At 43.5% G+C, this 13,303-nt stretch overlaps 1 long non-coding RNA gene across 1 annotated transcript; it reads left to right on the forward strand.

The window, feature by feature from the left end:
* The first annotated feature begins 347 nt into the window (after positions 1-347).
* On the forward strand, positions 348-7,868 carry LOC122215179. The gene is made up of 3 exons (XR_006200291.1): positions 348-417; positions 6,551-6,705; positions 7,337-7,868. It is a non-coding gene; the product is annotated as an uncharacterized LOC122215179 (long non-coding RNA).
* Positions 7,869-13,303: the final 5,435 nt, after the last annotated feature.

Below are 13,303 nucleotides of genomic sequence, written 5' to 3' on the forward strand. Positions count from 1 at the left end.
ACTCACGGACCGCGAGATCGTGACCTGGCTGAAGTCGGACGCTCAACCGACTGCGCCACCCAGGCGCCCCTCATCCAATTATAACTTTTAAAGCAGGGATGATTCTGCTCTGAAACTCTTTCTAAGAAAAATCAGCTTCCGGCAAGAAGCTTTTCCGAGAGCCAAATGAGGGAAAGGCTGTCCAGATGAGAAGATACGTAGTACTTGAGCTGAACGCGCCAGCAACTTGAAAAGAATTGAACACCCCAGGAAACTGATTTTCTTCTAGGGAAAACTGCCGTGAAACTCAACAACTATTTACCATCGCTGTGTTTTCTGGAGGGCAGCGTGTGGAAGGCACGTCCTGTCCCGGAGGAGACTTGACTGCGGAAGGAGGGGTCAAGGCCCAGTCATAGATTACGGTCCAAACCAGAGCGGGTATGAGAACCATTCTGTTTTGGGGCTCGGGTGTTTCCCCCGAGGGCAATGAGCAAACAATGGCACAGAGGGTACTAATGAATACTCTGGTTGCCAAGATGGCTACCTCTGAGGTCATAATGGGGTCACAGCAGGAAAGAGGGAAGGGAAAGAAGAGATAAGGAGATGAATCTCTGTATCTCCAGCTCCCATTGGAACAGAAGCAATTCCTTTACATTTCATAATGTTGAGTCTTCACATGGTTGTGTGTGAAAATAATTAAAATTATTTGCAAGGCCCTAACTTAGACTACAGAGCGGAAGCCACAAAGTGTGGTCTGTGGACCCCCGAGGCTCCCCAAGCTTCTTTCAGGGGGACCACACGGTCAAAACTGTTTGCAGCATAACACTAAGACACTGTTCACCATTTTACCTTCACTGACATTCACACTGATGGTACAAGGGCTACAATGTTGATGCCTTCCCGTGAGTCGAAGCACCAGCTCTGAAGCATATGGGACATCACGGCGTTCATCGCTACCCCACATGCAGGAGGGATTTAGTATTTTGGAAAATTTATGTTTGCCATCATGACCCTGACGGCTTCCCAATGCTTCGAGGCTCTTACGATGAATGTGGTGTCTAGATGCTATTTAATGAAGCATGTCAACATTTGGGAGCCTAACTCAGTGGACCAGTATTTTCCAAATAACCGATGAATGATGTTACAAAATCAAGATCAATAAATGACCCACTCAAGGTGCAAAACAGACCAGGGGCACCTAGGTGGCTCAGTCGGTTAAACGCCCGACTTTGGCTCAGGTCACGATCTCGCGGTTTGTGAGTTCGAGCCCCACGTCATGCTCTGTGCAGACAGCTCGGAGCCTGGAGCCGGCTTCGGATTCTGTGTCTCCTTCTCTCTCTGCCCCTCCCCAACTCACACTTTTTCTCTCTCTCTCAAAAATAAATAAATATTAAGAAAAAAAATTTAAGTGCAAAATAGACCAAGAGAATTTAAGGTAACATATTACAAAACATTAATTGATATGTTTTGGATTCTGCATTGTAAATAAACAGAAAAGTAAATTCTGGTTTGCATCTGAGTAGACTATTCACAAACATCTGAAAAGCTATTAAAATAGCTCTCCCTTTTCCAACTACATATTTGTGTGAAACTGAATTTTCTGTATTTTAAACAAATTAACATATGACAACGAATTGAATCAATAGCGTATATGACTATCCAGCTTTTAATTATGCAGCCAGATGTTAAAGAGATTTGCCAAAATGGAAAGCAATGTCACTGTTCCTTCTCTCCTCCTCCTCCTCCTCCTCCTCCTTCTCCTCCTCTTCCTCCTTCTTCTTCTTTTTCTCCTTCTCCTTCTTCTTCTTCTAATCATTTTTTATGAGAAAGTTTATGTTCATATATAATGAACACAGGGTTGCTTTACATGAATTAACAAACAAGTAATTTAAAATTTTTATATTTAATTTCTATCTATAAATATAACACACATAAAAGATTTTTGATCTGTCAACAGTTTTTAAGAGTATGGATGAGTCCTAAGACAAAAATATTTGGGAATCTCTGATGTACCAGGAAGTAACTGGAGACAAATATGGAAAGAAACACTAGCTCAAAATGATAGAAATGGGGATGTGACTGTGAGCAGCGGGCTTTTTATCTGGAAGGCGATGGGCAATCCATGAAGACTTGGAAACTAAAGAGTAATGCTTTCCTAATTATAATGGACTTAGAATAGTGCTGATGGGATAAGAAGCAACAGAAGGTGGGAAGACGAGCTGAAACAAAGCTCTGCTGGTGGAATCTTATAACAGGAAATAAATGAGTGTCGCTGGAGAATTTGCAAGGGTGTGATTTAGTGGCCGATGAAGTGTCAAAGGGCAGATTGTAAAACACTGATATTTGGGGCAATAATTTAGAAGATCAAGGTGTTGCTCCAGGAGATATCGGAGAACAAAGACACAGGGAGAGGAGAGGTTGAGGTTTTGATTTAGGGCATGTTGAATTTTTGCTTCCAGAGACACACAAAGTAGACTGGGTGGGATGGGGAAGAGCTTGGAAAGGTTGGGATTCAACCTGAGCACATTAGCAGGGCTGGAGGTCGATGGTTGAGTCCGTCAAGATGGAAGGGGTTGTACAGGCCTCGAGGGTGGAAGAGACACCAGTGAAAGGAGTAGGCACAGAGCTGAGAGGTAGATTGGTGATATTTCCAGTTAAGGGGCCAGGAAAAAAAAAACAGGGGATATGAGGGAAAAATTAATCAGAGGTGGGAGAATATAAAAAGTGCCATATTGGGGCACCTGGGTGGCTCAGTCAATTAAGCATCTGACTCGTGACTTCAGCTCAGGTCAGACTCCACACTGGGCATGGAGCCTACTTGGGATTCTCTCTCTCTCTCTCTCTCTCTCTCTCTCTCTCTCTCTCTCTTCCCCTCTGCCCCTCTTCCCTGCTGTCACTCTATCCCTGTCTCTCAAATTAACAAAAAAAATATCCTATCAAAGAAGTCAAGACATAAAATTGTTGTGAAGGCTACGTAGACTTTGGGGGACTTTTCACACAAGTGCAGTTGATTTTAACTATTGCATTTGTTTGTGGTGTCACCTTTCTAAGAGTTGCATGGTATGCAGGTACTTAATTTTAAAGGCAAGATTCATGTAACTCAGCCTATTCTATGCCCCTGGCTGCTGGAAAAAGCAAAGAAACATTGTCTTACAGTAGATCAGAAATCTGGCATGGAGTTCACTGCGCTAAAACCAAGCTGCTGATTGGATGCATCGCTTTCTGGAGGCTGCAGGAACAATCCACTCTCTTGCCTTTTCCAGACTCTATTGGCCACCTGCATTCCTTGGCTCATGGCCTGCTTCCGTCCTCAAAGCCCCACATGGCCAATTGAATCTTTCTCCACATCACGTCACTTGGCACTGACTGTTCTCACGTAAAGACCCTTATGATTACAATAGACCCACTGGGATAATCCAGGATAATCTCCCTATTTTAAGGTCTGGAGATTAGCAAACTTAATTCTAGCTGCTGTCTTAATCCCCCTTTGTATCTTTGGGGGACCGCCTACCACACTCAACTGTACTTGTTGACTGTACTTGTTGACTTATTAACTGTACTTGTTGACTTATTAACTATTTAATAACTGTTTACAGAATCATGAGAAACCAAATCATTAATATAGTCCTATTGAGTTCCTTTTTTTTTTTAACTGAAAAAAGTACACAAATTTTAATGTCTTTCATTTGGGAAGGATTTTATTAACAACAAATGCATTTTATAAAATGCATTTTATAAATCATGCCCTACCTAGGTTACATTAATCAAAGCATGCCAACATCTGGCAAATCATGTCTCTGACAAAAGGTTACCTTTGGAAGAGAAAAGTCTCTGGAAAGGTGTTGATGCCCATGGTCACCCCGTTTTAAGCACATACCCTTTTTGTGCTGTATGATCTATTGTACGGCTGGGTGTGATGTTTTTAAACATAAACATATATAATTCTCATAATAAAGTCCATTTATTCCTTGCTCGATTTAACGCAATATGGTTTTCTATTTCACATTGCACTTTGGATCTCCTGTCTGCATCCCACACCAAGTTTTATGGGTTATTATCATTTCGGTGGTAAAAAAAAAAAAAAAAATTTAAAGTGCGTTTCAGAGACGCGAAGTGATTTGCCCAATGTAGCACATCCACTAAATATTAACAATAGAACTTAAGCACGTACCTTTTCACTAGAGAGCTTTCTCCTTCCACCATGCCGTTTTACTATTACAATATGTAATTTGGAGTTAATTGTTAGAGGAGAATGTCAAGCCTGTTGATGACTTATTTTATTATATTGCCTGAGAGGCCCTACAGTCATGGAAATTGACTCTATTCGCTGGAGGCCCACAATTAAAGCTGATTTCTGGAAACTGTATATTGCAAGTGGGCCTCACAACAGATGCAGACGCATGGGTTTCTGCCAGTTTGAGGGTGACTTCTATTGTTGGAAGCAGCACAGGTCCATCATACAGAGCAGGAGGAAACACACCCCCGCTCTCCCCTTCCTCTTGAGACAAAATATCATTCTGGTAAAGACAGGTGAGGGAGAAGGTGCTTGTTCGTGTTATGCTCACCACAATGTTTGAAACATGGGCATGAGGAATAAAGCTCTTACCTTCGGGGAGATTCTGAGGCAGCCCCCCTGAGCGTGGTCTTTCTTCACCTGGGGAACATCTACTTGGCTGTGTGATGGAAGGATATGAACAGGGTCTAAAAACAAACCTTACAACACATCTTTGTCAATTTGCTCATTTATTTCTAGTTCCTTAAAGGAGTTGAGGGACAGAAATGAAATAAGAGAAACATACAGGGCATCCGAACAAACCAAAAAAAAATTACTGAATAAAGTTCTTCATAAATAACCTGTCATAAATAAACTATGATGCTGATCCCTCTCCTTCGATTATAAATGCAATCTGGAGGCCACATTAATTCTGACTCTCCCTCTCTCTCTCTCTTGTTTTTTTTTTCTTGTTTTTTTTTTAATGCTTATTTATTTATTTATTTTGAGAGAGAGCCAGAGAGAGTGCACTCTGGGGAGGGGCAGACAGAGAGGGAGACAGAGAATTCCAAGCAGGCTGCACACTGTCTGCACAGAGCCTGGTGTAGGTATTGATGTCACAAACTGTGTGATCATGACCTGAGTCAAAATCAGGAGTCAGAGGGCACACCTGGGTGGCTCAGTCAGGTAAGCATATGACTTCAGCTCAGGTCATGGTCTCATGGCTCATGGGTTTGAGCCCTGCTTCTGGCTCTGTGCTGACAGCTCAGCTTCGGATTCTGGACCCTGCTTAGGATTCTGTGTCTCCCTCTCTCTGTGTCCCTTCCTTTCTCATGCTCTGTCTCTTTCTCTCAAAAATAAATGAACATTAAAAAAAAAAAAAAAAGTCAGAGGCTTACCCAACTGAGCCATCCAAGCGCCCCTCCGTGTTTCTTTTCTAACGTGACCAAAACAGCTGCTTGGGTTTAGGAAATGGAGCTTCCGGCCATGTTTTATTCATCTTTCCCTGTGGAAGACTGGAAGATTCAGTAAGTATAGAGGATTAAAGGTTTTAAATGAAGGAACTCCTGGTTAAATTCTCTTTCAAGACTGAAATCATGCCCAGTTTAAGTTCTTGATGTCAATGTCTTACCCCTGCCCCTGTCAATATATTTACAGTGGTCAATATTTTTCTGACTTGGAAAGCCACAGGAATAGCGTTGCCGCATCTGTGTTCATTGAGAAATTGCCCTGAAGGCACATGAACGAGCCAGCACTGCCCTATAATGAGGTTGTACACAAAAGTAGGAGTGGAAATTGGGAGCAGTAGGAAGGCCTAAAACATTTGCACTTGACGAAAGGGCATAACCTGACCCCCAGACTTCTGTAAGTTTGCTATTATTTCGCAGTACCCCATTTCTGTGTTACAAGAAATAGAGTCATATGAGACGACTAGGAGCCAGCCAACTTTTTTCCATAAAGAGTCAAAAGTAAGTATTTAAGGTTTTGTGGGCCTCCATCGCAACGACTCAATTCTGCCACAGCAGCACCAAAACAGCATAGACAATACATGAATGAATGAGTGTGCAGGTGGCTGTGTGCCAATAAAACTTTATTTCCTAGAACAAGTGGTGGGCCAGGTTTGACTCGTGGGTTGCAATTCGCTGACTGTTGGATTCTAAGCTAAGAACCACAAGCAATTGTACCTTATGGTAAAATTGAACAGGCATTCATTAATCTAAAATCGTATCCAAATTGCAACATAAGAACACCAGCCCTAGGGGTCAGGAGACTGTGTGATACATTTCGGGATAATGGAGTTTCTGTTTCTAATCTTGAATACGAAATCTAGAATGCAAATGGTCAGCTCTACAACCTTGGCTACATTATCAGATCTTCAAATTCTTCATCCGAAAAGCAATAATTCTGAATCATCGTTATAAACAATGATAACGTGTTTTTAGAAGACTAGAGAGAACCACCCTCCTTCGTACCCACACAGGAGAGCGTATTTGGGTCGGGATGCAAGGAGGGTTGTGGGTTTTGAGACACTCATAAGAAGAAATAAACTTCTGATTGCTTCTATTTTCCCCAAAAAAGGTATGAGATGAGGTCTTCAGCTGATGACATCTGGCAAAGTCGTGATAGGATTACACCGAAGATTCAGAAAGTGTATTTGTTAAGGAATGGAAAAGAATTTCCCAGACCTCTGGTGGGCTCCTTGGGGTAAAGTCGCTGCTGGCCATGGCTGCCAGGTGAGCCAGATTGGGGGGGGGGGGGAGGGAGTAGGGGTGGGGGAAGAGAGGGGTGTCCACCCAGAGGGCCGGGAGGGTAGGGGTGGGGAGGGGGACACGGGAGTATCTGTCAGAGCAAAGCTACAAAGCTGTAGGTGAGGGTGGGGAAAGGAAGGCTAACCGGGAGGGAAACACGGGAGACTGGAGGGTGGGGCCCTTCCCCGGGTTCCATCTTGGGTTGACATCCGGACGGACAGAGGCAGCCATCTTGGGTTGACATCTGGATGGACAGAGGCAGTGGTCAGAGAAAGCTCAGCCCGGAGCGAGTCCTGGGGGCTGCGCAGGTGCTGGTGATCAGGAGTCGGCCCAGCATGAGCCCCAAAGTAGACGATGCTTGTAGCTGGAGATGGTGATAACTGAGTAGAGATGAAGCAGGTTATTTAGTATTTATTAATTTGTTGAACACCTATTATGTGCAGACACTGTCGGGAAAGCATGAAAAATGTATACTATGGCCCTGTATGCATTTGTGGGGTGGAGATGTAAGAATTACATCTAAAAGTTTACAAAACATGACAAATATTTGACATAAAAGGGGAAACAAAAGTGATAGGGAGGGACCTGACATTTTTGAGCTCTGTTTCTATTCCAGGCCCTGCTGAGACACGTGGAATTTATAATTATTCATTGTGCTCTGGATGATGGGGAATATTAAGTAACGTGTCTGATGTCTTGAAAGTATTAAGACAGAAAAGCAGAATATTTTCTCAGCACCGGTGTTCCAATTCGATTGCAATGTAAGCAATTTTGCATTTCCCTCCTGCGTGGAATCTCCATGGCTTTGCATTGCGTCACGGGGGGCAATCGACCTTTGCATCACATACCTGCCCCTCTTCCTCTTCCCACATTTAAGGATGGGAAAAACCGAGACCTACAGACATCGGGAGAGTTGCCCAGAAATTTCGGTTGAGTAAGTGGCAGAGCCTGTGTGCCCTCATCCATTCCTGTCTGGGCAGGTGCGACCCCGGAGGCAGTTAACAGTCTCAGCTCCCCACACTTCTGCCGGGGCTCAAGGGCCAGGACGTGAACCGGAAACGCAGACGGGTAGAAGCAGTTGTCATTGGTGTGACGACATCAGGTAGCATCTGAAATATTTCATGTAGGAACATCACTGACAAAGTCTCTTTCAGGCTGTGAGCGATTCCTAACTCTCATAACCTGTAGGACCTTACAAATAAGTACTAATTGTCCACCCTGTTATCATTGTTATTGTTATTGTTATCGTTATTGGAGAGAACACGAGAGCGAGGGAGAGGGGTGGAGGTCACTAGAGAGAGAATCCCAAGCACACTCCATGCTCAACGCGGAGCCTGACGCGGGACTCGATCCCACAACCTGGGATCATGACCTGAGGTGAAATCAAGAGTCTGACGCTCAACCAACTGAGCCACCCGGATGCCCCGGCAAGGTTTTTCAAGACCTCCACATTCTGGGTTACATACTGAATGCAAAAGTCTCCAAGAGGGTCTCGAAAATAAGTTTTATTTTTGTCAATTGTGGAAAAAAAATATCACTGAACAAAACCTGTGGCCAAAGGAATATATTTTACCTTATTAAGAACTGTCAGACGGGAGACTGTTTTGGTAAAAAAATCTCGTGCACCATTTAAGGCACCAGCTTGATTACAGACTAGCCCAAAGTTGCCTATAGCAAAACTTCAATTTTCTAAGGCTTTAACCACATGCCTAAGTAAGAGTACAGTTATAGACAAACTCTAGTTTATTGCGTGATAGCATAAGGATGTAATGTGACAGAAAGAAATGTGAGTTTTAATTATTTAAGTCCAAGGTCAAATATTTCCATCTTAGATTCTAATAAATGTATTGACATCAGAAGCATGCTAAATATTTTGTATTCTTTAGTTCGATGAAGCAATTTATCCGTTAATTTGTCCCAATGTCTTTGCTGTATCATTTTATACACATACTATACTAAATGAATCGCATCTAGGTGCCCTAACATTTAAAACATATGCTAAAATATTTATCACAGGGACTCAATTCAACAGACTGATCTCTGTCTGTAAAATATACTCCTGTAGGAAAGTTTTTTTTTTCTCATTATGTAAACATAGATGTCAGAAATAACTGGGGTTAATAGTTATACAGAAAAATCCCAGAAATATGTAAACAGGTATATTTAAATACCGATAAGACACTGTCCCCAGACCAAGGATGTAGATATTTCTTGGAGAACTTTAAAACATCTGGGAGGCAGTATGCGTGCGTTACCGTTCCTCTTATAAAATTACTTGTTTGCTCTCTAGGATATCGTGTGATTAAAGATCTCAGATATTCGTGTCAAACGAAAGCCTAACTCTGAAGAGCTGAAAGCACTGAGGAGACAGTACTGACAAGGCATTTGCAGGATCTTTGGACAGCTTAGAAACTGGAAGACAGAAGAACAAAAGAGAAAGGAACGTAATATTCTAGGGCGAGTGAGTGTGAGGCAAGTTGGACGTTTTTCTAGAACAAGCCTTGTTTAGAGACGGTTCCTCTTCTTCGTGGGTGACTACCATGCAGACGCCTACTGGGTCCCCAGCCCTGGGATATGTGCCGATTCTTGATCAGTTCCCAGCCACAGCGGCTCTGTCCCTTCACTTCCTGTTTCCCAGTTTTACGGATGAAGAAATTAAGTCCCCAAGGCTGCGTGGAGACACTCCACAGCGAGTGATTCCAGAGACAGGATCAGAGTCCGTGTTACCACGGTCAACGTTCACTGTTCCTCCAACACGCATCAGTGGACCTCATATTCCTTTAGTGTCTTCATCAAAATTACTATAATTGCTCAGTAAAAGGTAATGACTAGAATAAAGGTCTGCACTAAAATGCACGGTGGCTGGTGTCAGTACGCTTCCTAACTCAGGAGGAGATGGCAAGAAATGAAAGTTGCCCCACCAGGTCCCCACACCCTTCACCCCCCCCCCCCCTACACACACACACAACAGGGTACAGCGGTGAAATAGGGAGAAACTCGCTTAGAAAAAGGACAGCAGAAGACAAGCGACAGGAACAGTCCATGGCATCGTGGCAGGCCCTGCCCTGGACGTGGGGAAATCCTTGATTAGGAGACGATTCTGCTTCCTGAGCAAAAGAGTCTGTCTGTTTTGTCTATTGCCCCCTTATCCTCCTCTGGGAGACCCTTCCTTGCTCAGTATCCTTACTGGAATGATCTTAGCGGGTGTTGAGTAGAGCACTCTTCCCTGGAGAGAACAGATTTCGTAAGCTCAGTACCTGCTGATGCTACTTTAGGCGTCCAGATATTGTGCTGATGCTACAACAGTCAATCAAAAAATCTCCTTTCGATGGGTTCCTCAAAGTTCTTCGTCAGACGACATTCTCCTGCTGATTTGTTCCACGGCTTGCTTGTCCCCAAGGCTCTGTCCCTCAAGTAAAGGTGGCTTGGTGCCATCAGGCTTGACACGCAAAGCCATCCCCCTCTTGCACTCTTCCCTCTGGGTTGGGTCTCAATGGCCATGTGTACGGTCGTTTTCTCAACGCTTTGTTAACCACACTTCTAAATCGACTCCAGTCAGAGAGTGGGGTGGTTAAGATGCCCTCTCTGCCCTCCTCGGCCCAGCCGTCCAGCCGTCCTGGGGGTGACAAGGAAAGCGAACGCTGCCACGTGTCCAGGAGGAAATGGAGAACGTGGGTCCTGCCGACCTTCTCTTCGTGCGGCCGCACCTCTCTGCAAGGGAAGCTGAAAAGCATAGTCTAGTCATGCGTCCAAGACGAATGGGAAAAACGAAGTCAACAGCTCATCAGTCTCTGTGAAATCAGTCTGCACTCCGTCACTCCGGGTCATTCTGGTTACAATCCAATTCTTCACAAACTGGCAGGTGCCACGAAGTTCTCGAGGACAATTCTTAATACCCAAAGCTCTCCTTTCTCCCTTTGAGAGAAATCTAAATGTGATGTTAGAATTTCTATTCCGCAATGTGAATTTACCTTGCCCACCATTATGAATCAGGTGCATCAAGTTCTGTTGACAAAAATGTCATGTCTTTTATAATAAATACCTTAATTTTTTTAATGATTGTAGTAACGTTATTTCACAATAACTATTCTGATCTTGTAAGTATTTTATAATGAATATTTTAATGAAACTAATGCTTATGATTAAAAATAAGTAACGAACAAAACTTTCATGACAAATACTACCCCTCTGCTTCCCAGCCCTACTTATGGATTTTCTCATTCCTTCTATATCGCCGATTTTAGGGGCGCCAGGGTGGCTCAGTAGGTTAAGTGTCGGACTTCTGATTTCGTCTCGGATCCTGGTCTCATGGTTCGCAAGTTCGAGCCCTGCGTGGGGCTCTGTGCTGACAGTGCAGAACCTGTTTGAGATTCTCTCTCTCCTTCTTTCTCTGTGTCTCCCCATCCTCAGCCTCTCTCTGTCTCTCTCTCTCTCTCTAAAGAAATAAATATTTTTTCAAATGGACAATCTTAACTCTTTCAGCTCTTTGTTCTACTCTTTTCCTTCTCTAGATAACGCTGCTATCATTTTAATTTATTCTGTAGGCATTATCTCTTTGCTCACATCCTTCCACGATGAAGGTTTACTCGATTGCCTTCCCCAAATCCCTTCAGCCGTCATCCAGTGGACTTATATTCATTTCACCTTTCTCTGTGCCAGCCACTGTTGAAGGGCCACACTCTTTCTTAAGACCCCAGAGAAGGAGCTTTCCTGGCTTCTTCCAGGTTCTGGTGTTGCCTGCCATTTCAAGGTCGCCTGGCTTATGGCCACATCCTTCCAAGCCTGTGTCTGTCACTACACAGCTTCTCCCATAGGTCCCCCCCCATCTCTCTGTCATTTGGGGACAGGACCACCTACAGTGCTATGATTTCATTCAACCAGTTACATCCCCAACAGCTTTATTTCCAAATAAGGTCACATTCTGAGGTACTGAGAGTGAGGACTTCAACATTCGTTTTCAGAGGACACAATCCAAATCAGGACACCCTCTTCCCCTTTTCTGTTTTATTTTCATTCTCCTCATCTTTCTGTGGCTTCCTCTAATCCTTCTAACTTGTGAGATTTTTCTTCGCTTTATTTTCCAAGACCCCTGTTATGTTTTTATCTTGGCAATTATATGCTTAATTGGTAAATGGTTCTTTCTCAGGTTTTTTTTAATGTTTATTCATTTTTGAGAGAGAGGGAGAGAGAGAGAGAGAGAGAGAGAGAGTCGGGGAGGAGCAGAGAGAGAGGGAAACTCAGAATCCGAGAGAGTCTCCAGGCTCTGAGCTGTCAGCACAGATTCTGATGGGGGGCTTGAACTCTTGAACGGTGAGGTCATGACCTGAGCTGAAATCAGACACTCAACTGACTGAGCCTCCCAGGCGCCCCATTCTTTCTCAGCTTTAAATTGTCCCTTTCCTGATTTTTTTCCTCAAAACTTCCCACATATTCTATTTAGAATAGGCGCCTGGGGGGCGCAGTCGGTTGATGTCTGACTTCGATTCAGTTCATGATCTTGCAGTCCATGAGTTCAAGCCCCGCCACGGGCTCTGTGTTGACGGCTTGGGTCCTGGAGCCTGTTCGGATTCTGTCTCCCTCTCTCTCTTCCCCTCCCCAGCTCATGCTCTGTCTCTCTCTCTCTCTCTCTCTGTCAAAAATAAATAAACATTAAAAATAGAATGATATCCATTTACCTCTGCTTTTCCTGAAGAATTAATTTTTCTGTTTACTTTTTATCCTTTATTATTTTTATTTTTATTTTTAAGAGAGAGAGAGAATTTTAACCAGGCTGCACATCCAGCTTGGAGCCCAATACAAGACTCCATCTCAGAACCGTGAGATCATGACGTGAGCTGAAATCAAGAGTCAGAGGCTTAACCGACTGAGCCACCCAGGGGCCCCTATCTTTTGTCCCTTTTTCTTGTTATAAGTTCTCCTTAAATCTCGGCTGATCATCAGGTGAACCATCATGTTTCAGTGCCCGACCTGGGCACGTCGTTCTGCCAATCCGTGTGCATGGGAAAACCTTCCTACATGAGCTGCATTTACAGACTGATACTCACTTTCCACTCTTTCCACCTTCGTGATTTTAAAAAAGTTACTACCTTGCTGCCATTACAGTGGGATCTCAGAGTGCATCAAATGTCACGGGATTACTGACGAGCAGACTGTGGGTTCCATCTGCAATATTTGCTACGTATTCTTAAGGATCCTGGAAAACAAGTGATATGGAAGAGATACCCCAGTCCAGGTATAGAATTTAATTGAAACTCCGGTAGTCTTTGCTTATTCCAAGTGGAAACAGTAAGACCCCAACAACCCCGAGATTGCAGACTCTGATACATTTATGAAGCTTTACAATGGATCCATTTGGATTCCCTAATTTTCATATATTACCATGTGCTAATCAATTCAGTGTTTGACACTTAACAAAATGATTCGAGAAACATGACAGAATTACCATTGTATTTCAAAGAGATTCTTGTTAGTGAGGTTCACTTATCATATGGGCCAAGTGTATTTTGTCCATCAAGCAAAATGATTGCTTTAATAAGAAGATCCTTTAGCCAATTAAAGAGAAATTCTACCGCATGAAGATTTT

The sequence above is a fragment of the Panthera leo genome, chromosome A3, assembly GCF_018350215.1.
Source record: "Panthera leo isolate Ple1 chromosome A3, P.leo_Ple1_pat1.1, whole genome shotgun sequence".
Taxonomy (NCBI): Eukaryota; Metazoa; Chordata; class Mammalia; order Carnivora; family Felidae; genus Panthera; species Panthera leo.